This window comes from Anomaloglossus baeobatrachus, chromosome 5 (assembly GCF_048569485.1).
Source record: "Anomaloglossus baeobatrachus isolate aAnoBae1 chromosome 5, aAnoBae1.hap1, whole genome shotgun sequence".
Taxonomy (NCBI): Eukaryota; Metazoa; Chordata; class Amphibia; order Anura; family Aromobatidae; genus Anomaloglossus; species Anomaloglossus baeobatrachus.
Window position 1 is genome coordinate 10,913,590 of NC_134357.1, and position 27,935 is coordinate 10,941,524.

Consider the following 27,935-nt stretch of genomic DNA (forward strand, 5'->3'; position numbering starts at 1 on the left):
TCTGCTATACATCTTTTCCTCAGCACCCAGCTTTTCTATGTTCTGCTATACATCTTTCCCTCAGCACCCAGCTTTTCTATGTTCTGCTATGCATCTTTCTCTCAGCACCCAGCTTTTCTATGTTCTGCTATACATCTTTCCCTCAGCACCCAGCTTTTCTATGTTCTGCTATACATCTTTCCCTCAGCCGCCTGCTTTCCTATGTTCTGCTATACATCTTTCCCTCAGCACCCAGCTTTTCTATGTTCTGCTATGCATCTTTCCCTCAGCACCCAGCTTTTCTATGTTCTGCTATGCATCTTTCTCTCAGCACCCAGCTTTTCTATGTTCTGCTATGCATCTTTTCCTCAGCACCCAGATTTTCCATACTCTGCTATACATCTTTCCCTCAGCACACAGCTTTCCCATGCTCTTCTATACATCTTTCCCTCAGCACCCAGCTTTTCTATGTTCTGCTATACATCTTTCCCTCAGCACACAGCTTTCCCATGCTCTTCTATACATCTTTCCCTCAGCACCTGGCTTTTCCATACTCTGCTATATATATTTCCCTCAGCACCCAGCTTTTCTATGTTCTGCTATACATCTTTTCCTCAGCACTCAGCTTTTCCATACTCTGCTATACATCTTTCCCTCAGCCGCCTGCTTTCCTATGTTCTGCTATACATCTTTCCCTCAGCACCCAGCTTTTCTATGTTCTGCTATACATCTTTCTCTCAGCACCCAGCTTTTCTATGCTCTGATATACATCTTTCTCTCAGCACCCAGCTTTTCTATGTTCTGCTATACATCTTTCTCTCAGCACCCAGCTTTTCTATGTTCTGCTATGCATCTTTCCCTCAGCACCCAGCTTTTCTATGTTCTGCTATGCATGTTTCCCTCAGCACCCAGCTTTTCTATGTTCTGCTATACATCTTTCCCTCAGCACCCAGCTTTTCTATGTTCTGCTATACATCTTTCTCTCAGCACCCAGCTTTTCTATGTTCTGCTATGCATCTTTCCCTCAGCACCCAGCTTTTCTATGTTCTGCTATGCATGTTTCCCTCAGCACCCAGCTTTTCTATGTTCTGCTATACATCTTTCCCTCAGGACCCAGCTTTTCTATGTTCTGCTATGCATCTTTCCCTCAGGACCCAGCTTTCCCATGCTCTTCTATACATCTTTCCCTCAGCACCTGGCTTTTCCATACTCTGCTATATATATTTCCCTCAGCACACAGCTTTCCCATGCTCTGCTATACATCTTTCTCTCACACCTAGCTTTCCCAGGATGTCAGAGCATGGGAAAGCTGTGTGCTGAGAGAAAGGTGTATAGCAGAGCATGGGAAAGCTGGGTAATGAGAGATAGAACCAGAATGCTACCTCAATTCAAATTTTATAAAAACACTATTTATTGAAATTCATTAAAATTCAAAAAGTTCCACCTGTGACAAGATACAACACACACAAAAAACATAATCCCAGGACCATGGGACAGCTCCAAGATATCCGCCCAGAGGAACAAAACAATTATTCCATAATTCGTCTCAGTAATGATCCTGCCAAGGTATAAGATCTAAATGACCCTCACTCTCTCTTTCCTCTACCTGCCAATGGAGGTGCAACATAAAGTCACAATACACCCTAAAGGTAATGAGGTGCCCCCATTCCTCGGCGGCTTTCCCTTCTATGATGTCCCTAGTCTCCCTTATATTATAATATAGTCTAGAGGTCATAACTTCAATTGTCAGGAGAGAGCACACACCTCTCCATGTGGATATATATAATGGACGCGTCAATTATATATATCCACATGGAGAGTTGTGTGCTGCTGAATGAGTAGCCGCCTTAACAGCTATCAGGCGATTGGGCCAGTTATTTTTCATTTGTCTCCTGATGAACCCTAACTAATTTTATGGGGAGAAACGCGTTGAGACTATGTGAATCTATGTTATTGGGTTGAGGACCATGGAAAGCCCGGACGCCTCTACACTATGAAAAAAGGACTGCTGAGGGACTAATTTTTGACTCAAGTATCTCTCAGATAAGTTTAGTTTTCCTATCTTTCCTGACAATTGAAGTTATAACCTCTAGACTATATTATAATACAAGGGAGACTAGGGACATCATAGAAGGGAAAGCCGCCGAGGAATGGGGGCACCTCATTACCTTTAGGGTGTATTGTGACTTTATGTTGCACCTCCATTGGCAGGTAGAGGAAAGAGAGAGTGAGGGTCATTTAGATCTTATACCTTGGCAGGATCATTACTGAGACGAATTATGGAATAATTGTTTTGTTCCTCTGGGCGGATATCTTGGAGCTGTCCCATGGTCCTGGGATTATGTTTTTTGTGTGTGTTGTATCTTGTCACAGGTGGAACTTTTTGAATTTTAATGAATTTCAATAAATAGTGTTTTTATAAAATTTGAATTGAGGTAGCATTCTGGTTCTATATTGATTTTCTACCTACGCAGTAGGTTTCTAAGTGTTCTAATGAGAGATAGAGCAACAGAAACCAGTTTTCCCAACCTGTGCTTTCATCTTTGTCCCCCGTACGTGTATATATGGTCCCATCCTGTGATTATATGGCCCCATCCTGGTATTACATGGCCCCATTTTGGCATTACATGACAACCTCATCCTGTTATTACATGGCCCCATCCTGGTATTACATGGCCCCATCCTGGTATTACATGGCCCCATCCTGGTATTACATGGCCCCATCCTGGTATTACATGGCCCCATACTGGTATTACATGGCCTCATCCTGGTATTACATGGCCCCATCCTGGTATTACATGGCCCCATCCTGGTATTACATGGCCCCATCCTGGTATTACATGGCCTCATCCTGGTATTACATGGCCCCATCCTGGTATTACATGGCCCCATCCTGGTATTACATGGCCCCATCCTGGTATTACATGGCCTCATCCTGGTATTACATGGCCTCATCCTGGTATTACATGGCCCCATCCTGGTATTACAAGGCCTCATCCTGGTATTACATGGCCCCATCCTGGTATTACATGGCCTCATCCTGGTATTACATGGCCCCATCCTGATATTACATGGCCTCATCCTGGTATTACATGGCCCCATCCTGGTATTACATGGCCCCATCCTGGTATTACATGGCCCCATCCTGGTATTACATGGCCCCATACTGGTATTACATGGCCTCATCCTGGTATTACATGGCCCCATCCTGGTATTACATGGCCTCATCCTGGTATTACATGGCCCCATCCTGGTATTACATGGCCCCATCCTGGTATTACATGGCCCCATCCTGGTATTACATGGCCTCATCCTGGTATTACATGGCCTCATCCTGGTATTACATGGCCTCATCCTGCTATTATATGGCCCCATCCTGGTATTACATGGCCCCATCCTGGTATTACATGGCCTCATCCTGGTATTACATGGCCTCATCCTGCTATTATATGGCCCCATCCTGGTATTACATGGCCCCATCCTGGTATTACATGGCCCCATCCTGGTACATATGATTCCCATCAGACAGCACACATTAAAAATATTTAATGATTATACTCCTCTCCTCTCCACTTCCCCGGTATCCTCGTCTGATGCTGGCACAGTGCATGCCGTAACTGCCATGCGTGCCCACTTACAACTGTGTCAGCTGATGGAATATTTGCTGCTCCCCATCACCGGAATTGTGGGCATGGGGAGCAGTGAATATTCATTTTCTTTAATAGCAGGACACAATCGCTCAGTCACTACATTAAGCTATCAGTTAGGTGATCACATGTGTTGCTATTAAAGAAAATGCATATTCACTGCTCTCCACACACATAATCCCACCCACCGGCTTCAGTGCAATGAGATGGGTGGGATTATGGATCTGGGGAGCAGTGAATAAGCATTTACTTAAGTAGCCAGCACACTATTAGCTGCAGACCCTGCGCAGCTGCAGTTTGCAGTGCAGTGACCCGATGGGTCCCTGTGCTGTAATTCAGCTGAATGTGCGCCCTTGCACGCACATCCAGCTGAAGCAGGAGCTGGGGTCGGCGGGTCCCCTGCATCCCCCCGACTGCGATCATTCTGCCCCTGGTTTTTACCATACCCGACACGACCCTAAACTGGCTCCTCTAACTCTAAGAGACCCATAGGAACCCTCTGCCTCTATGGCACATGCTTCATTGATTAGACGAAGTCACCGGCATCATATGGCTTCCAATGGTGTAACACCCTCAATGCACAAGTCCACACACCCAGCCAGGACCGCAACCTTCATGTAACGTGACGGGCTGTTACAGACGAGTACATAGCCCACGGCTACTGTCCTGCACCATGTTATAGAGTGGGCTGCACCAGCAGAATAGGGAGTGCAGCTCCTGAGCCATTAATACCAGTGGAGTACTTCAGTCGCTCTTGTATGAGCAGGTGTCTCGGGTGATCTTTGATGTCTGGCTCCTCGTGCAGATGGTAGAGGATAGCTGAGTGACTGTGGCTTCATTAAGTGGAATATTTCATTGCATTGACCTCAGACTCTGCCTTCTCCTACTGAAGCTTTTATGTGAAGAGGATAATCTCCAGGTGACAGCGGCAGCGGCTTCCTGCCCACCTCTCCAGACTGACAGCGGCGGCGGCTTCCTGCCCACCTCTCCAGACTGACAGCGGCGGCTTCCTGCTCACCTCTCCAGACTGACAGCGGTGGCTTCCTGCCCACCTCTACAGACTGACAGCGGCGGCGGCTTCCTGCCCACCTCTCCAGACTGACAGCGGCGGCGGCTTCCTGCTCACCTCTCCAGACTGACAGCGGCGGCGGCTTCCTGCCCACCTCTCCAGACTGACAGCGGCGGCGGCTTCCTGCCCACCTCTCCAGACTGACAGCGGCGGCGGCTTCCTGCCCACCTCTCCAGACTGACAGCGGCGGCGGCTTCCTGCCCACCTCTCCAGACTGACAGCAGCGGCTTCCTGCCCACCTCTCCAGACTGACAGCAGCGGCTTCCTGCTCACCTCTCCAGACTGACAGCGGCGGCGGCTTCCTGCCCACCTCTCCAGACTGACAGCGGCGGCGGCTTCCTGCCCACCTCTCCAGACTGACAGCGGCGGCGGCTTCCTGCCCACCTCTCCAGACTGACAGCAGCGGCTTCCTGCTCACCTCTCCAGACTGACAGCGGCGGCGGCTTCCTGCCCACCTCTCCAGACTGACAGCAGCGGCTTCCTGCTCACCTCTCCAGACTGACAGCAGCGGCTTCCTGCTCACCTCTCCAGACTGACAGCGGCGGCGGCTTCCTGCCCACCTCTCCAGACTGACAGCGGCGGCGGCTTCCTGCCCACCTCTCCAGACTGACAGCGGCGGCTTCCTGCCCACCTCTCCAGACTGACAGCGGCGACTTCCTGCCCACCTCTCCAGCTGCCGATCAAGCAGCGACATGGCACTGCCAAGGAGAAACTGCACCCGCTGCCAAGAATTAATATACACTACAGTATATAGTATACGATGCTGAAGTTGGTTTCTTATTCGGGGCTGAAGTTGGTTTCTTATTCGTCAATTTCTTATTCGGCAATTTAGTTTTTTCAGTTTTTTATGCATTTATCAACAAAAATGACACATCACAATAATAAAATACAATGCACGGATGTGCCCTAATATAAATACACTCAAAACCAGCTGCGAAAATTATAAAACTGGCAAAAAAATGGGCATCAAAGTGGGCACCGAAGTATGTTAGTGAAAGGGTTAAACGGCTTTGGGCCACTGATCTAACACCACAATTACCTATCTAGTGATGCCTCTAATCAAACTCAAGTGTCTCCAGCCTGGCCCAAAGGGGTTCTGGGCATCAGAACTGGCATCAAAGTGGGCACACAGCCAATTTTCACAGATTTGAATAAGTAACCAGTGTTTTTGAGGGGTTAAATGGCTTTGGGCCACTGACCTCACACCACATTTACATACCTAGTGATGCCACACATCAAACTCAGATCACTCCAGCCTGGCCCAAACAGGTTCTGGGCATCAGAACTGGCATCAAAGTGGGCAAAACCCCAGTTTTCACAGATTTGAATAAGTAACCAGTGTTTTTGAGGGGCTAAATGGCTTTGGGCCACTGATCTCACACAACATTTACATACCTAGGGATGTCCCACATCAAATTCAGATCACTTTAGCCTGGCCCAAACAGGTTCTGGGCATCAGAACTGGCATCAAAGTGGGCAAAACCCCAGTTTTCACAGATTTGAATAAGTAACCAGTGTTTTTGAGGGGTTAAATGGCTTTGGGCCACTGATCTCACACCACATTTACATACCTAGTGATGACACACATCAAACTCAGATCACTCCAGCCTGGCCCAAACAGGTTCTGGGCATCAGAACTGGCATCAAAGTGGGCAAAACCCCAGTTTTCACAGATTTGAATAAGTAACCAGTGTTTTTGAGGGGCTAAATGGCTTTGGGCCACTGATCTCACACCACATTTACATACCTAGGGATGTCCCACATCAAATTCAGATCACTTTAGCCTGGCCCAAACAGGTTCTGGGCATCATAACTGGCATCAAAGTGGGCAAAACCCCAGTTTTCACAGATTTGAATAAGTAACCAGTGTTTTTGAGGGGTTAAATGGCTTTGGGCCACTGATCTGACACCACATTTACATACCTAATGATGACACACATAAAATTCAGATCACTTTAGCCTGGCCCAAACAGGTTCTGGGCATCAGAACTGGCATCAAAGTGGGCAAAACCCCAGTTTTCACAGATTTGAATAAGTAACCAGTGTTTTTGAGGGGTTAAATGGCTTTGAACCACTGATCTCACACCACATTTACATACCTAGGGATGTCCCACATCAAATTCAGATCAATTTAGCCTGGCCCAAACAGGTTCTGGGCATCAGAACTGGCATCAAAGTGGGCAAAACCCCAGTTTTCACAGATTTGAATAAGTAACCAGTGTTTTTGAGGGGCTAAATGGCTTTGGGCCACTGATCTCACACCACATTTACATACCTAGAGATGTCCCACATCAAATTCAGATCACTTTAGCCTGGCCCAAACAGGTTCTGGGCATCAGAACTGGCATCAAAGTGGGCAAAACCCCAGTTTTCACAGATTTGAATAAGTAACCAGTGTTTTTGAGGGGTTAAATGGCTTTGGGCCACTGATCTCACACCACATTTACATACCTAGTGATGACACACATAAAATACAGATCACTTTAGCCTGGCCCAAACAGGTTCTGGGCATCAGAACTGGCATCAAAGTGGGCAAAACCCCAGCTTTCACAGATTTGAATAAGTAACCAGTGTTTTTGAGGGGTTAAATGGCTTTGGGCCACTGACCTCACACCACATTTACATACCTAGTGATGACACACATCAAATTCAGATCACTCCAGCCTGGCCCAAACAGGTTCTGGGCATCAGAACTGGCATCAAAGTGGGCAAAACCCCAGTTTTCACAGATTTGAATAAGTAACCAGTGTTTTTGAGGGGTTAAATGGCTTTGGGCCACTGACCTCACACCACATTTACATACCTAATGATGACACACATAAAATTCAGATCACTTTAGCCTGGCCCAAACAGGTTCTGGGCATCAGAACTGGCATCAAAGTGGGCAAAACCCCAGTTTTCACAGATTTGAATAAGTAACCAGTGTTTTTGAGGGGTTAAATGGCTTTGAACCACTGATCTCACACCACATTTACATACCTAGGGATGTCCCACATCAAATTCAGATCACTTTAGCCTGGCCCAAACAGGTTCTGGGCATCAGAACTGGCATCAAAGTGGGCAAAACCCCAGTTTTCACAGATTTGAATAAGTAACCAGTGTTTTTGAGGGGTTAAATGGCTTTGGGCCACTGACCTCACACCACATTTACATACCTAGTGATGCCACACATCAAACTCAGATCACTCCAGCCTGGCCCAAACAGGTTCTGGGCATCAGAACTGGCATCAAAGTGGGCAAAACCCCAGTTTTCACAGATTTGAATAAGTAACCAGTGTTTTTGAGGGGCTAAATGGCTTTGGGCCACTGATCTCACACAACATTTACATACCTAGGGATGTCCCACATCAAATTCAGATCACTTTAGCCTGGCCCAAACAGGTTCTGGGCATCAGAACTGGCATCAAAGTGGGCAAAACCCCAGTTTTCACAGATTTGAATAAGTAACCAGTGTTTTTGAGGGGTTAAATGGCTTTGGGCCACTGATCTCACACCACATTTACATACCTAGTGATGACACACATCAAACTCAGATCACTCCAGCCTGGCCCAAACAGGTTCTGGGCATCAGAACTGGCATCAAAGTGGGCAAAACCCCAGTTTTCACAGATTTGAATAAGTAACCAGTGTTTTTGAGGGGCTAAATGGCTTTGGGCCACTGATCTCACACCACATTTACATACCTAGGGATGTCCCACATCAAATTCAGATCACTTTAGCCTGGCCCAAACAGGTTCTGGGCATCATAACTGGCATCAAAGTGGGCAAAACCCCAGTTTTCACAGATTTGAATAAGTAACCAGTGTTTTTGAGGGGTTAAATGGCTTTGGGCCACTGATCTGACACCACATTTACATACCTAATGATGACACACATAAAATTCAGATCACTTTAGCCTGGCCCAAACAGGTTCTGGGCATCAGAACTGGCATCAAAGTGGGCAAAACCCCAGTTTTCACAGATTTGAATAAGTAACCAGTGTTTTTGAGGGGTTAAATGGCTTTGAACCACTGATCTCACACCACATTTACATACCTAGGGATGTCCCACATCAAATTCAGATCAATTTAGCCTGGCCCAAACAGGTTCTGGGCATCAGAACTGGCATCAAAGTGGGCAAAACCCCAGTTTTCACAGATTTGAATAAGTAACCAGTGTTTTTGAGGGGCTAAATGGCTTTGGGCCACTGATCTCACACCACATTTACATACCTAGAGATGTCCCACATCAAATTCAGATCACTTTAGCCTGGCCCAAACAGGTTCTGGGCATCAGAACTGGCATCAAAGTGGGCAAAACCCCAGTTTTCACAGATTTGAATAAGTAACCAGTGTTTTTGAGGGGTTAAATGGCTTTGGGCCACTGATCTCACACCACATTTACATACCTAGTGATGACACACATAAAATACAGATCACTTTAGCCTGGCCCAAACAGGTTCTGGGCATCAGAACTGGCATCAAAGTGGGCAAAACCCCAGCTTTCACAGATTTGAATAAGTAACCAGTGTTTTTGAGGGGTTAAATGGCTTTGGGCCACTGACCTCACACCACATTTACATACCTAGTGATGACACACATCAAATTCAGATCACTCCAGCCTGGCCCAAACAGGTTCTGGGCATCAGAACTGGCATCAAAGTGGGCAAAACCCCAGTTTTCACAGATTTGAATAAGTAACCAGTGTTTTTGAGGGGTTAAATGGCTTTGGGCCACTGACCTCACACCACATTTACATACCTAATGATGACACACATAAAATTCAGATCACTTTAGCCTGGCCCAAACAGGTTCTGGGCATCAGAACTGGCATCAAAGTGGGCAAAACCCCAGTTTTCACAGATTTGAATAAGTAACCAGTGTTTTTGAGGGGTTAAATGGCTTTGAACCACTGATCTCACACCACATTTACATACCTAGGGATGTCCCACATCAAATTCAGATCACTTTAGCCTGGCCCAAACAGGTTCTGGGCATCAGAACTGGCATCAAAGTGGGCAAAACCCCAGTTTTCACAGATTTGAATAAGTAACCAGTGTTTTTGAGGGGCTAAATGGCTTTGGGCCACTGATCTCACACCACATTTACATACCTAGTGATGCCACACATCAAATTCAGATCACTACAGCCTGGCCGAAACAGGTTCTGGGCATCAGAACTGGCATCAAAGTGGGCAAAACCCCAGTTTTCACAGATTTGAATAAGTAACCAGTGTTTTTGAGGGGTTAAATGGCTTTGGGCCACTGATCTCACACCACATTTACATACCTAGTGATGACACACATAAAATACAGATCACTTTAGCCTGGCCCAAACAGGTTCTGGGCATCAGAACTGGCATCAAAGTGGGCAAAACCCCAGCTTTCACAGATTTGAATAAGTAACCAGTGTTTTTGAGGGGTTAAATGGCTTTGGGCCACTGATCTCACACCACATTTACATACCTAGTGATGACACACATCAAATTCAGATCACTCCAGCCTGGCCCAAACAAGTTCTGGGCATCAGAACTGGCATCAAAGTGGGCAAAACCCCAGTTTTCACAGATTTGAATAAGTAACCAGTGTTTTTGAGGGGTTAAATGGCTTTGGGCCACTGACCTCACACCACATTTACATACCTAGTGATGCCACACATCAAATTCAGATCACTTTAGCCTGGCCCAAACAGGTTCTGGGCATCAGAACTGGCATCAAAGTGGGCAAAACCCCAGTTTTCACAGATTTGAATAAGTAACCAGTGTTTTTGAGGAGTTAAATGGCTTTGGGCCACTGACCTCACACCACATTTACATACCTAGTGATAACACACATAAAATTCAGATCACTCCAGCCTGGCCCAAACAGGTTCTGGGCATCAGAACTGGCATCAAAGTGGGCAAAACCCCAGTTTTCACAGATTTGAATAAGTAACCAGAGTTTTTGAGGGGTTAAATGGCTTTGGGCCACTGATCTCACACAATATTTACATACCTAGTGATGCCACACATCAAATTCAGATCACTCCAGCCTGGCCCACACAGGTTCTGGGCATCAGAACTGGCATCAAAGTGGGCAAAACCCACTTTTCACAGATTTGAATAAGTAACCAGTGTTTTTGAGGGGTTAAATGGCTTTGGGCCACTGATCTGACACCACATTTACATACCTAGTGATGCCACACATCAAATTCAGATCACTCCAGCCTGGCCCAAACAGGTTCTGGGCATCAGAACTGGCATCAAAGTGGGCAAAACCCCAGTTTTCACAGATTTGAATAAGTAACCAGTGTTTTTGAGGGGTAAAATGGCTTTGGGCCACTGAACTCACACCACATTTACATACCTAGTGATGACACACATAAAATTCAGATCACTTTAGCCTGGCCCAAACAGGTTCTGGGCATCAGAACTGGCATCAAAGTGGGCAAAACCCACTTCTCACAGATTTGAACAAGTAACAAGTGTTTTTGAGGGGTTAAATGGCTTTGGGCCACTGATATCACACCACACTTACATACCTAGTGATGCCGCACATCAAATTCAGATCACTCCAGCCTGGCCCAAACAGGTTCTGGGCATCAGAACTGGCATCAAAGTGGGCAAAACCCCAGTTTTCACAGATTTGAATAAGTAACCAGTGTTTTTGAGGGATTAAATGGCTTTGGGCCACTGACCTCACACCACATTTACATACCTAGTGATGACACACATAAAATTCAGATCACATTAGCCTGGCCCAAACAGGTTCTGGGCATCAGAACTGGCATCAAAGTGGGCAAAACCCCAGTTTTCACAGATTTGAATAAGTAACCAGTGTTTTTGAGGGGTTAAATGGCTTTGGGCCACTGACCTCACACCACACTTACATACCTAGTGATGACACACATCAAATTCAGATCACTCCAGCCTGGCCCAAACAGGTTCTGGGCATCAGAACTGGCATCAAAGTGGGCAAAACCCCAGTTTTCACAGATTTGAATACGTAACCAGTGTTTTTGAGGAGTTAAATGGCTTTGGGCCACTGACCTCACACCACATTTACATACCTAGTGATGACACACATAAAATTCAGATCACTCCAGCCTGGCCCAAACAGGTTCTGGGCATCAGAACTGGCATCAAAGTGGGCAAAACCCCAGTTTTCACAGATTTGAATAAGTAACTGTTGTTTTTGAGGGGTTAAATGGCTTTGGGCCACTGATCTCACACCACATTTACATACCTAGTGAAGCCACACATCAAATTCAGATCACTCCAGCCTTGCCCAAACAGGTTCTGGGCATCAGAACTGGCATCAAAGTGGGCAAAACCCCAGTTATCACAGATTTGAATAAGTAACCAGTGTTTTGAGGGGTTAAATGGCTTTGGGCCACTGACCTCACACCACATTTACATACCTAATGATGACACACATAAAATTCAGATCACTCCAGCCTGGCCCAAACAGGTTCTGGGCATCAGAACTGGCATCAAATGGGCAAAACCCCAGTTTTCACAGATTTGAATAAGTAACTGGTGTTTTTGAGGGGTTAAATGGCTTTGGGCCACTGATCTCACACCACATTTACATACCTAGTGATGTCGCACATCAAATTCAGATCACTTTAGCCTGGCACAAACAGGTTCTGGGCATCAGAACTGGCATCAAAGTGGGCAAAACCCCAGTTTTCACAGGTTACTTATTCAAATCTGCTAAAACTGGAGTTTTGCCCACTTTGATGCCAATTCTGATGCCCAGAACCTGTTTGGGCCAGGCTGGAGTGATCTGAATTTGATGTGTGGCATCACTAGGTATGTAAATGTGGTGTGAGGTCAGTGGCCCAAAGCCATTTAACCCCTCAAAAACACTGGTTACTTATTCAAATCTGTGAAAACTGGGGTTTTGCCCACTTTGATGCCAGTTCTGATGCCCAGAACCTGTTTGTGCCAGGCTAAAGTGATCTGAATTTGATGTGTGGCATCACTAGGTATGTAAATGTGGTGTGAGATCAGTGGCCCAAAGCCATTTAACCCCTCAAAAACACTGGTTACTTATTCAAATCTGTGAAAACTGGGGTTTTGCCCACTTTGATGCCAGTTCTGATGCCCAGAACCTGTTTGAGCCAGGCTGGAGTGATCTGAATTTGATGTGTTGCATCACTAGGTATGTAAATGTGGTGTGAGATCAGTGGCCCAAAGCCATTTAACCCCTCAAAAACACCAGTTACTTATTCAAATCTGTGAAAACTGGGGTTTTGCCCACTTTGATGCCAGTTCTGATGCCCAGAACCTGTTTGAGCCAGGCTGGAGTGATCTGAATTTGATGTGTGGCATCACTAGGTATGTAAATGTGGTGTGAGGTCAGTGGCCCAAAGCCATTTAACCCCTCAAAAACACTGGTTACTTATTCAAATCTGTGAAAACTGGGGTTTTGCCCACTTTGATGCCAGTTCTGATGCCCAGAACCTGTTTGTGCCAGGCTAAAGTGATCTGAATTTGATGTGTGGCATCACTAGGTATGTAAATGTGGTGTGAGATCAGTGGCCCAAAGCCATTTAACCCCTCAAAAACACTGGTTACTTATTCAAATCTGTGAAAACTGGGGTTTTGCCCACTTTGATGCCAGTTCTGATGCCCAGAACCTGTTTGAGCCAGGCTGGAGTGATCTGAATTTGATGTGTGGCATCACTAGGTATGTAAATGTGGTGTGAGATCAGTGGCCCAAAGCCATTTAACCCCTCAAAAACACCAGTTACTTATTCAAATCTGTGAAAACTGGGGTTTTGCCCACTTTGATGCCAGTTCTGATGCCCAGAACCTGTTTGAGCCAGGCTGGAGTGATCTGAATTTGATGTGTGGCATCACTAGGTATGTAAATGTGGTGTGAGGTCAGTGGCCCAAAGCCATTTAACCCCTCAAAAACACTGGTTACTTATTCAAATCTGTGAAAACTGGGGTTTTGCCCACTTTGATGCCAGTTCTGATGCCCAGAACCTGTTTGTGCCAGGCTAAAGTGATCTGAATTTTATGTGTGTCATCACTAGGTATGTAAATGTGGTGTGAGATCAGTGGCCCAAAGCCATTTAACCCCTCAAAAACACTGGTTACTTATTAAAATCTGTGAAAACTGGGGTTTTGCCCACTTTGATGCCAGTTCTGATGCCCAGAACCTGTTTGGGCCAGGCTGGAGTGATCTGAATTTGATGTGTGTCATCACTAGGTATGTAAATGTGGTGTGAGATCAGTGGCTTAAAGCCATTTAACCCCTCAAAAACACTGGTTACTTATTCAAATCTGTGAAAACTGGGGTTTTGCCCACTTTGATGCCAGTTCTGATGCCCAGAACCTGTTTGGGCCAGGCTAAAGTGATCTGAATTTTATGTGTGTCACCACTAGGTATGTAAATGTGGTGTGAGATCAGTGGCCCAAAGCCATTTAACCCCTCAAAAACACTGGTTACTTATTAAAATCTGTGAAAACTGGGGTTTTGCCCACTTTGATGCCAGTTCTGATGCCCAGAACCTGTTTGGGCCAGGCTGGAGTGATCTGAATTTGATGTGTGGTATCACTAGGTATGTAAATGTGGTGTGAGATCAGTGGCCCAAAGCCATTTAACCCCTCAAAAACACCAGTTACTTATTCAAATCTGTGAAAACTGGGGTTTTGCCCACTTTGATGCCAGTTCTGATGCCCAGAACCTGTTTGGGCCAGGCTAAAGTGATCTGAATTTTATGTGTGTCATCACTAGGTATGTAAATGTGGTGTGAGGTCAGTGGCCCAAAGCCATTTAACCCCTCAAAAACACTGGTTACTTATTCAAATCTGTGAAAACTGGGGTTTTGCCCACTTTGATGCCAGTTCTGATGCCCAGAACCTGTTTGGGCCAGGCTGGAGTGATCTGAATTTAATGTGTGTCATCACTAGGTATGTAAATGTGGTGTGACATCAGTGGCCCAAAGCCATTTAACCCCTCAAAAACACTGGTTACTTATTCAAATCTGTGAAAAGTGGGTTTTGCCCACTTTGATGCCAGTTCTGATGCCCAGAACCTGTTTGGGCCAGGCTGGAGAGATCTGAATTTGATGTGTGGCATCACTAGGTATGTAAATGTGGTGTGAGATCAGTGGTCCAAAGCCATTTAACCCCTCAAAAACACTGGTTACTTATTCAAATCTGTGAAAACTGGGGTTTTGCCCATTTTGATGCCAGTTCTGATGCCCAGAACCTGTTTGGGCCAGGCTGGAGTGATCTGAATTTTATGTGTGTCATCACTAGGTATGTAAATGTGGTGTGAGGTCAGTGGCCCAAAGCCATTTAACCCCTCAAAAACACTGGTTACTTATTCAAATCTGTGAAAACTGGGGTTTTGCCCACTTTGATGCCAGTTCTGATGCCCAGAACCTGTTTGGGCCAGGCTGGAGTGATCTGAATTTGATGTGTGGCATCACTAGGTATGTAAATGTGGTGTGAGATCAGTGGCCCAAAGCCATTTAACCCCTCAAAAACACTGGTTACTTATTCAAATCTGTGAAAACTGGGGTTTTGCCCACTTTGACGCCAGTTCTGATGCCCAGAACCTGTTTGGGCCAGGCTAATGTGATCTGAATTTTATGTGTGTCATCACTAGGTATGTAAATGTGGTGTGATATTAGTTGCCCAAAGCCATTTAACCCCTCAAAAACAGTGGTTACTTATTCAAATCTGTGAAAACTGGGTTTTTGCCCACTTTGATGCCAGTTCTGATGCCCAGAACCTGTTTGGGCCAGGCTGGAGTGATCTGAATTTGATGTGGGGCATCACTAGGTATGTAAATGTGGTGTGAGATCAGTGGCCCAAAGCCATTTAACCCCTCAAAAACACTGGTTACTTATTCAAATCTGTGAAAACTGGGTTTTTGCCCACTTTGATGCCATTTCTGATGCCCAGAACCTGTTTGGGCCAGGCTGGAGTGATCTGAATTTGATGTGGAGCATCACTAGGTATGTAAATGTGGTGTGAGGTCAGTGGCCCAAAGCCATTTAACCCCTCAAAAACACTGGTTACTTATTCAAATCTGTGAAAATTGGCTGTGTGCCCACTTTGATGCCAGTTTTGATGCCCAGAACCCCTTTGGGCCAGGCTGGAGACACTTGAGTTTGATTAGAGGCATCACTAGGTATGCAATTGTGGTGTTAGATCAGTGGCCCAAAGCCAATTAACCCTTTCACTAACATACTTCGGTGCCCACTTTGATGCCCATTTTTTTGCCAGTTTTTTAATTTTCGCAGCTGGTTTTGAGTGTATTTATATTAGGGCACATCCGTGCATTGTATTTTATTATTGTGATGTGTCATTTTTGTTGATAAATGCATAAAAAACTGAAAAAACTAAATTGCCGAATAAGAAACTGACGAATAAGAAACCAACTTCAGCCCCGAATAAGAAACTGGACGAATAAGAAACCAACTTCAGCAGTATATAGTATATAGTATACAGCAGTATATAGTATACAGCAGTATATAGTATATAGTATACAGCAGTATATAGTATATAGTATACAGCAGTATATAGTATATAGTATACAGCAGTATATAGTATATAGTATACAGCAGTATATAGTATACAGCAGTATATAGTATATAGTATACAGCAGTATATAGTATATAGTATACAGCAGTATATAGTATACAGTATACAGCAGTATATAGTATACAGTATACAGCATACAGCAGTATATAGTATACAGCAGTATATAGTATACAGTATACAGCAGTATATAGTATACAGTATACAGCATACAGCAGTATATAGTATACAGCAGTATATAGTATATAGTATACAGCAGTATATAGTATACAGTATACAGCAGTATATAGTATACAGTATACAGCAGTATATAGTATATAGTATACAGCAGTATATAGTATACAGTATGCAGCAGTATATAGTATACAGTATACAGCAGTATATAGTATACAGTATACAGCAGTATATAGTATATAGTATACAGCAGTATATAGTATACAGTATACAGCAGTATATAGTATATAGTATACAGCAGTATATAGTATATAGTATACAGCAGTATATAGTATACAGTATACAGCAGTATATAGTATATAGTATACAGCATGCCCCGGACCCGACACTCTCCTGTACTGAGGGAAGAAAAGAAAACATCTCTTCACCATCACATAGAGAATTAAGTGAAGCCGCCATGAATTATTACCACTGATGACCAACAAGAGAACAACTGAGCGCCACTGACCAAGACAACCCCATCTATTATCTATCTATTATTATCTCATATTTAGCTTTATATATACAGCTGTGGCCAAAAGTTTGGACACGGACACAAATATTGGTTTTTATATTTTACTGCCTCTGTGTTCTTCACTCTATTGGTCGGCTGTTTCTATGGTTACTGACGTAGAATAATAAACATTCCATAAGTTGTTACATTTTATTGACAAATCCATGACGTTTCTGTACAGACTGAATATTCCCGACGCTGACCCAGATTTCTCCAGATTCTGCCCTTCCCCCGGCGGCCGGATATCGGCCTCTGATCCGGACTGACGACCCGTTCTGGTCTTCTCAATGAGATTCTCACAATTTTGTGAATGACCCCCTCCATGGATGAGAAGCCCCCACATATTGTGAGTGACCCCCTCCATGGATGAGAAGCCCCCACACATTGTGAGTGACCCCCTCCATGGATGAGAAGCCCCCACATATTGTGAGTGACCCCCTCCATGGATGAGAAGCACCCACATATTGTAAGTGACCCCCTCCATGGATGAGAAGCCCCCACATATTGTGAGTGAGCCCCTTCATGGATGAGAAGCCCCCACACATTGTGAGTGAGCCCCTTCATGGATGAGAAGCCCCCACATATTGTGAGTGACCCCCTCCATGGATGAGAAGCCCCCACATATTGTGAGTGACCCCCTCCATGGATGAGAAGCCCCCACACATTGTGAGTGACCCCCTCCATGGATGAGAAGCCCTTCACATTGTGAGTGACCCCCTCCATGGATGAGAAGCCCCCACATATTGTGAGTGACCCCCTCCATGGATGAGAAGCCCCCACATATTGTGAGTGATCCCCTCCATGGATGAGAAGCCCCCACATATTGTGAGTGACCCCCTCCATGGATGAGAAGCCCCCACATATTGTGAGTGACCCCCTCCATGGATGAGAAGCCCCCACATATTGTGAGTGATCCCCTCCATGGATGAGAAGCCCCCACATATTGTGAGTGACCCCCTCCATGGATGAGAAGCCCCCACATATTGTGAGTGACCCCCTCCATGGATGAGAAGCCCCCACATATTGTGAGTGACCCCCTCCATGGATGAGAAGCCCCCACATATTGTGAATGATCCCCTCCATGGATGAGAAGCCCCCACATATTGTGAGTGACCCCCTCCATGGATGAGAAGCCCCCACATATTGTGAATGATCCCCTCCATGGATGAGAAGCCCCCACATATTGTGAGTGACCCCTTCCATGGATGAGAAGCCCCCACATATTGTGAGTGACCCTCTCCATGGATGAGAAGCCCCCACATATTGTGAGTGACCCTCTCCATGGATGAGAAGCCCCCACATATTGTGAGTGACCCCCTCCATGGATGAGAAGCCCCCACATATTGTGAGTGACTCCCTCCTTGGATGAGAAGCCCCCACATATTGTGAATGATCCCCTCCATGGATGAGAAGCCCCCACATATTGTGAGTGACCCCCTCCATGGATGAGAAGCCCCCACATATTGTGAATGATCCCCTCCATGGATGAGAAGCCCCCACATATTGTGAGTGACCCCCTCCATGGATGAGAAGCCCCCACATATTGTGAGTGACCCTCTCCATGGATGAGAAGCCCCCACATATTGTGAGTGACCCCCTCCATGGATGAGAAGCCCCCACACATTGTGAGTGACCCCCTCCATGGATGAGAAGCCCCCACATATTGTGAGTGACCCTCTCCATGGATGAGAAGCCCCCACATATTGTGAGTGACCCCCTCCATGGATGAGAAGCCCCCACATATTGTGAGTGACCCTCTCCATGGATGAGAAGCCCCCACATATTGTGAGTGACCCCCTCCATGGATGAGAAGCCCCCACATATTGTGAGTGACCCCCTCCATGGATGAGAAGCCCCCACATATTGTGAGTGACCCTCTCCATGGATGAGAAGCCCCCACATATTGTGAGTGACCCCCTCCATGGATGAGAAGCCCCCACATATTGTGAGTGACCCCCTCCATGGATGAGAAGCCCCCACATATTGTGAGTGACCCCCTCCATGGATGAGAAGCCCCCACATATTGTGAATGATCCCCTCCATGGATGAGAAGCCCCCACATATTGTGAGTGACCCCCTCCATGGATGAGAAGCCCCCACATATTGTGAGTGACCCTCTCCATGGATGAGAAGCCCCCACATATTGTGAGTGACCCCCTCCATGGATGAGAAGCCCCCACACATTGTGAGTGACCCCCTCCATGGATGAGAAGCCCCCACATATTGTGAGTGACCCTCTCCATGGATGAGAAGCCCCCACATATTGTGAGTGACCCCCTCCATGGATGAGAAGCCCCCACATATTGTGAGTGACCCTCTCCATGGATGAGAAGCCCCCACATATTGTGAGTGACCCCCTCCATGGATGAGAAGCCCCCACATATTGTGAGTGACCCCCTCCATGGATGAGAAGCCCCCACATATTGTGAGTGACCCCCTCCATGGATGAGAAGCCCCCACATATGAACGCTTTCTTCCTGTTGTCACAGAGTGAATGTAAGCCGGTCCTTTGTGTGTCGCTGTGGTGCAGTGTAAACGTTTTGCGGTTCCGCTGCTGTTCATGGTAAGGAATGACTTTGTAATTTTTTGCAATTCATTTGATGACTTTTCCTAATCGATATTTGTTGTAAAGTTTCATTATAAAAACCTGAAGCATTAAATTTTGAACAAACTCTAATTTCCGTGAATCTCACAACTTTTGTCCACGTTTGTATTCATCTAATATCTGTCTCTGTATAGAACAATGCACATTATTATTAGGGGAGATGCCGATAATATCCACAAATGTATCAATAATGAAGTTATAAATTATGTACAATGCAAACTGGATTCATTTCTGAAGTTGATTAAGAAATGGAAAATGCAAACGGAGAGAAATGACTGCGACACGTTCATAGCGGGATTAATATCATCCGACTGCAGCGCAGCAATATTGGAATATTTCATAGCGATCCCTTTTGGCTCTTCATAATAATTCATGATAATAGAGCTACATGAGGGCATTGGGATATCACACTGTGCGCTAAACTGAAACGCTAAATGTCTAATATCATCAGAGCCAAAAGTGCACCAATCCCCTGAATAACATCCTTAGGTGCCATTGAGCTTCTCACCATGAAACCTGCCTCCTCTCCGCTGCTATTAAACCGCAACTAGTTCCAAAAGTTTCACTTCTAGATTGTGAACAGTTAGATATTAGTATCAGTATAGCAGTGGCATTCAGCCATTACTAGATGGAGCCTATTGCATGCGTATATATTCACCCACCACTAGATAAAGCTCACTACATACAGATTTATACAGTCACCACTAGAGGGAGCTCACTACATACAGATTATACAGCCACCACCAGGGGGAGCTCATTGTATACAGATTTATTCAGCCACCACTAGAGGGAGTTCATTGTATACAGATTTATACAGTCACCACTAGGGGGAGATCACTACATACAGATTTATACTGCCACCACTAGAGGGAGCTCACTACATACAGATTAATACAGCCACCACTAGAGGGAGCTCACTACATACAGATTAATACAGCCACCACTAGAGGGAGCTCACTGCATACAGATTTTTACAGCCACCACTAGGGGGAGCTCATTGTATACAGATTTATACAGGCACCACTAGAGGGAGCTCACTACATACAGATTAATACAGGCATCACTAGAGGGAGCTCACTACATACAGATTTATACAGTTACCACCAGGGGGAGCTCACTACATACAGATTTATACAGCCACCAGTAGAGGGAGCTCACTACATACAGATTTATACAGTCACGACTAGAGGGAGCTCACTACATACAGATTTATACAGCCACCACTAGAGGGAGCTCACTACATACAGATTTATACAGTCACCACTAGAGGGAGCTCACTACATATAGATTTATACAGCTCCCACCAGGGGGAGCTCACTACATACAGATTTATACAGCCACCACTAGAGGGAGCTCACTACATACAGATTTATACAGCCACCACTAGAGGGAGCTCACTACATACAGATTTATACAGTCACCACTAGAAGGATCTCACTACATACAGATTTATACAGCCACCACTAGAGGGAGCTCACTACATATAGATTTATACAGCTCCCACCAGGGGGAGCTCACTACATACAGATTTATACAGCCACCACTAGAGAGAGCTCACTACATACAGATTTATACAGCCACCACTAGAGGGAGCTCACTACCTACAGATTTATACAGCCACCACTAGAGGGAGCTCACTACATACAGATTAATACAGGCATCACTAGAGGGAGCTCACTACATACAGATTTATACAGTCACCACCAGGGGGAGCTCACTACATACAGATTTATACAGCCACCAGTAGAGGGAGCTCACTACATACAGATTTATACAGCCACCACTAGAGAGAGCTCACTACATACAGATTTATACAGCCACCACTAGAGGGAGCTCACTACCTACAGATTTATACAGCCACCACTAGAGGGAGCTCACTACATACAGATTAATACAGGCATCACTAGAGGGAGCTCACTACATACAGATTTATGCAGTCACCACCAGGGGGAGCTCACTACATACAGATTTATACAGCCACCAGTAGAGGGAGCTCACTACATACAGATTTATACAGTCACGACTAGAGGGAGCTCACTACATACAGATTTTTACAGCCACCACTAGAGGGAGCTCACTACATACAGATTTATACAGTCACCACTAGAGGGAGCTCACTACATATACATTTATACAGCCACCACCAGGGGGAGCTCACTACATACAGATTTATACAGCCACCACTAGAGAGAGCTCACTGCATAAAGATTTATACAGCCACCAATAGAGGGAGCTCACTACCTACAGATTTATACAGCCACCACTAGAGGGAGCTCACTACATACAGATTTATACAGCCACCACTAGAGGGAGCTCACTACATACAGATTTATACAGCCACCACTAGGGGGAGCTCACTACATACAGATTTATACAGCCACCACTAGAGGGAGCTCACTACATACAGATTTATACAGCTACCACTAGAGGGAGCTCACTGCATACAGATTTATACAGCCACCACTAGAGGGAGCTCACTACATACAGATTTATACAGCCGCCACTAGAGGGAGCTCACTACATACAGATTTATACAGCTACCACTAGAGGGAGCTCACTACATACAGATTTATACAGCCACCACTAGGGGGAGCTCACTACATACAGATTTATACAGCCACCACTAGGGGGAGCTCACTACATACAGATTTATACAGCCACCACTAGAGGGAGCTCACTACCTACAGATTTATACAGCCACCACTAGAGGGAGCTCACTACATACAGATTAATACAGGCATCACTAGAGGGAGCTCACTACATACAGATTTATGCAGTCACCACCAGGGGGAGCTCACTACATACAGATTTATACAGCCACCAGTAGAGGGAGCTCACTACATACAGATTTATACAGTCACGACTAGAGGGAGCTCACTACATACAGATTTTTACAGCCACCACTAGAGGGAGCTCACTACATACAGATTTATACAGTCACCACTAGAGGGAGCTCACTACATATACATTTATACAGCCACCACCAGGGGGAGCTCACTACATACAGATTTATACAGCCACCACTAGAGAGAGCTCACTGCATAAAGATTTATACAGCCACCAATAGAGGGAGCTCACTACCTACAGATTTATACAGCCACCACTAGAGGGAGCTCACTACATACAGATTTATACAGCCACCACTAGAGGGAGCTCACTACATACAGATTTATACAGCCACCACTAGGGGGAGCTCACTACATACAGATTTATACAGCCACCACTAGAGGGAGCTCACTACATACAGATTTATACAGCTACCACTAGAGGGAGCTCACTGCATACAGATTTATACAGCCACCACTAGAGGGAGCTCACTACATACAGATTTATACAGCCGCCACTAGAGGGAGCTCACTACATACAGATTTATACAGCTACCACTAGAGGGAGCTCACTACATACAGATTTATACAGCCACCACTAGGGGGAGCTCACTACATACAGATTTATACAGCCACCACTAGGGGGAGCTCACTACATACAGATTTATACAGCTACCACTAGAGGGAGCTCACTACATATAGATTTATACAGCCACCACTAGAGGGAGCTCACTACATACAGATTTATACAGCTACCACTAGAGGGAGCTCACTGCATACAGATTTATACAGCATACTTACCAACAATTTAATGTCGAGAATTGAGACATTAAAGTCTTCCCTTCCCTTGTTGGTGTAAGACTTCCACCAAGATGACCACTTTTGGCTTTTATTAGGTAATGTATCTGACTCATTGCTGGTTGATATTGTGAAGTCTAGAATCCTGGGTCAGGGCATCTCTAGGACGTCTGGTCTTGTCAGATGCTCCAATCATTTAGGAGTTATTACCTTCCAAACGTGGTCTAAGGAACAACCTTTGAGCGGCACATAGAAGCCATGACCATTACTGGCCAGCAGCACCCCGGACACATCATCAGGCCTCACTGGTAACATGCAGTACTCTATTTCCCCTGTAGTGGCCGCTGTCTTTACCCTGGTTTGCAGGGTGAAGTTTTTGAGACTAATATCTAATATTCCAGAACACTTTGAGAAGTTTTTTTTACTATTCAGCAGAAACTTTTATTATTCTGAAATCATAAGATTGGGACATTATGTAAATGGAGCCTCATGATGTTATGTTACAGATTCAAATCAAACCTTTCTGAAAGTTTAATCTTTGAAATGAAACCTGAAGCCGAGTATAAATCCCCGCAGCCGGCGCCAGATCATTATTCACGGTGGCTCTCAAGTTCTATTGCGCCTCGGTATCAGATGCAGAGATTGTTCTTTTCTTTTCTTCTTTCTTAGAAAATTTAAAGAGCCTTAAGTTTTACTGTGGGTTCATTTTGGGTTTTAAGACTTTAATGAGCGATTATACAAGGCTTACACTTTTGTAAATCATCTATACATCCAGTATCTTCTTACCTGCAGTTATGATATCACTCAGGGGATGCTCAGGGGAGGAGCAAAGCATAAAAGTGGCACCTCCCCTGAGGACATTATTGTGTCACTGAGAAGTGGTTAGTTTTGTATGTAAGTTCTGTGGTTCCATCAAATTAAGGCTTTTTTTTTAAATATACAGTCAGGGCCAGAAATATTTGGACAGTGACACAAGTTTTGTTATTTTAGCTGTTTACAAAAACATGTTCAGAAATACAATTCTATATATAATATGGGCTGAAAGTGCACACTCCCAGCTGCAATATGAGAGTATTCACATCCAAATCGGAGAAAGGGTTTAGGAATCATAGCTCTGTAATGCATAGCCTCCTCTTTTTCAAGGGACCAAAAGTAATTGGACAAGGGACTCTAAGGGCTGCAATTAACTCTGAAGGCGTCTCCCTCGTTAACCTGTAATCAATGAAGTAGTTAAAAGGTCTGGGGTTGATTACAGGTGTGTGGTTTTGCATTTGGAAGCTGTTGCTGTGACCAGACAACATGCGGTCTAAGGAACTCTCAATTGAGGTGAAGCAGAACATCCTGAGGCTGAAAAAAAAGAAAAAATCCATCAGAGAGATAGCAGACATGCTTGGAGTAGCAAAATCAACAGTCGGGTACATTCTGAGAAAAAAGGAATTGACTGGTGAGCTTGGGAACTCAAAAAGGCCTGGGCGTCCACGGATGACCACAGTGGTGGATGATCGCCGCATACTTTCTTTGGTGAAGAAGAACCCGTTCACAACATCAACTGAAGTCCAGAACACTCTCAGTGAAGTAGGTGTATCTGTCTCTAAGTCAACAGTAAAGAGAAGACTCCATGAAAGTAAATACAAAGGGTTCACATCTAGATGCAAACCATTCATCAATTCCAAAAATAGACAGGCCAGAGTTACATTTGCTGAAAAACACCTCATGAAGCCAGCTCAGTTCTGGAAAAGTATTCTATGGACAGATGAGACCAAGATCAACCTGTACCAGAATGATGGGAAGAAAAAAGACTGGAGAAGAAAGGGAACGGCACATGATCCAAGGCACACCACATCCTCTGTAAAACATGGTGGAGGCAACGTGATGGCATGGGCATGCATGGCTTTCAATGGCACTGGGTCACTTGTGTTTATTGATGACATAACAGCAGACAAGAGTAGCCGGATGAATTCTGAAGTGTACCGGGATATACTTTCAGCCCAGATTCAGCCAAATGCCACAAAGTTGATCGGACGGTGCTTCATAGTACAGATGGACAATGACCCCAAGCATACAGCCAAAGCTACCCAGGAGTTCATGAGTGCAAAAAAGTGGAACATTCTGCAATGGCCAAGTCAATCACCAGATCTTAACCCAATTGAGCATGCATTTCACTTGCTCAAATCCAGACTTAAGACGGAAAGACCCACAAACAAGCAAGACCTGAAGGCTGCGGCTGTAAAGGCCTGGCAAAGCATTAAGAAGGAGGAAACCCAGCGTTTGGTGATGTCCATGGGTTCCAGACTTAAGGCAGTGATTGCCTCCAAAGGATTCGCAACAAAATATTGAAAATAAAAATATTTTGTTTGGGTTTGGTTTATTTGTCCAATTACTTTTGACCTCCTAAAATGTGGAGTGTTTGTAAAGAAATGTGACAATTCCTACAATTTCTATCAGATATTTTTGTTCAAACCTTCAAATTAAACGTTACAATCTGCACTTGAATTCTGTTGTAGAGATTTCATTTCAAATCCAATGTGGTGGCATGCAGAGCCCAACTCGCCAAAATTGTGTCACTGGCCAAAGATTTCTGGACCTAACTGTATCTACTGTAATGCCCATCTCGGCGTCCTGGCACTATCCCACTTCCTCCTCCCGTGGGGACACCGGCACACTCACCCTCCCAGCTACTCAGCGGAGGCGTCTGCCGGTTCCCGCACACCGCATGGGTCTCCCTCGTGCGCTTAGAGCTTTCTGCTCTTAAAGGGCCAGCAAACCCTAACCTAGAAGTGCCTCTCAGCATACGGCTGAGAGGCATTAGGTACTGAAGGCATCCTCCCCCTATGGGAGGTACCTGAGCAATGTGGTGGTATTGTTACAGATACGCTGCTACTTCTCAGGTCCCATTCCCTGTTTCCTGTGTCCTTTAAATATACCTGGTAATTCGTACCTACCTGAAGCTGCAGTACCTGCTGTGCTTGCTACTTCTGCCGTACCCGCTGTACCTGCTGTACCCGCTGTACCTGCTGTACCTGTTGTACCTACTATACCCGCTGTACCTGCCATATTTGCTGTATCTGTGATACCTGCTGCACTTGTTATACCTGCTGATCCCGCTCTACCTGATGTCCCCAATGTACCAGCCATATCTGCTGTACCTGCTGATGCCGCTGTACTTGCTGTACCTCTTGTACCTCTTGTACGTGTTGTACCCGCCATTCCTGCGGTAACTGCTGTATCTGTTATACCTGCCATACCTGTTGTACCTGCTGTACCTGCTTTACCCACTATATCTGCTGTAGCTGCCATAACTGCCAAACATGTTGTACCTGCCATTCATGTTGTACCTGTTGGCCACATTGTACCTGCCGCACATGTTGTACCTGCCGTACCTGTTGTACCTGCTGATCACACTGTACCTGCTGTACCTGTTGTACCTGCTGATCACACTGTACCTCCTGTACCCGTTGTACCTGCTGTATCTACTGTAACCTCTGCACCAGTTTGAACCGGACCGGCCATCCAGTGTGCACCTGAGCTCGTCCCTGGCGTTAGCTGCCACCGTGCTATGTCATCCCCTGGAGTAGCACCTGGCGGCCACCTTCCAGTACAAGGCAATCCTCACCATCAGAGGCTCTAGTGGCGGTGAAGTAGTTGCTTAGTTCTGCCCCTCCAGGTTGAGCCGGTGCCGCCCCGTGAGTCCACACCGTCCAGCGCAACAACTACCATTGTATTGCATAGGTCCAGACTTACACTGGGACCTGTGATGTCACCTCTGTGACATTATAATACCAAATTATCAGCTGGACATATAACGCTTTAGAGAACACTGCTCCACCAGGTTCTATCATCTTCTGTTGGAAGACGGGGGCCATCTATCTGCTCTCAGCTGCTTGTTTCTTAGGGACTTTACTTTTTGCTAGATGACCATTCTTGTCATGCTTAGGGAATGTTCAAATTGGGTCTGACTGTGATAAAACACGTGGACACATTTCATGCTGTGCTCTTGGGAATTGTTCACATTGGGTCTGACCGTGGCAGAATACGTGGACACAATTCATGCTGGGCTCTTAGGGATTGTTCACATTGAGTCTGACCGTGGCAGAATACGTGGACACATTTCATGCTGGACTCTTAGGGATTGTTCACATTGGATCTGACTGTGATAAAACACGTGGACACATTTCATGCTGTGCTCTTGGGGATTGTTCACATTCGGTCTGACCATGGCAGAATACGTGGACACATTTCATGCTGGGCTCTTAGGGATTGTTCACATTGAGTCTGACCGTGGCAGAATACATGGACACATTTCATGCTGGGCTCTTGGGAATTGTTCACATTGGGTCTGACCGTGGCAGAATACGTGGACACATTTCATGCTGTGCTCTTGGGGATTGTTCACATTGGGTCTGACCGTGGCAGAATGCGTGGACACATTTCATGCTGGGCTCTTAGGGATTGTTCACATTGAGTCTGACCATGGCAGAATACGTGGACACATTTCATGCTGGGCTCTTAGGGATTGTTCACATTGAGTCTGACCATGGCAGAATACGTGGACACATTTCATGCTGGGCTCTTAGGCATTGTTCACAATGGGTCTGACCGTGCCAGAATACGTGGACACATTTCATGCTGGGCTCTTAGGGATTGTTCACATTGGATCTGACCGTCACAGAATACGTGGACACATTTCATGCTGGGCTCTTAGGGATTGTTCACTGTCACAAACCACCGGGGGGGTCACTCAGAAATCCCCCGCGCTGGCTAC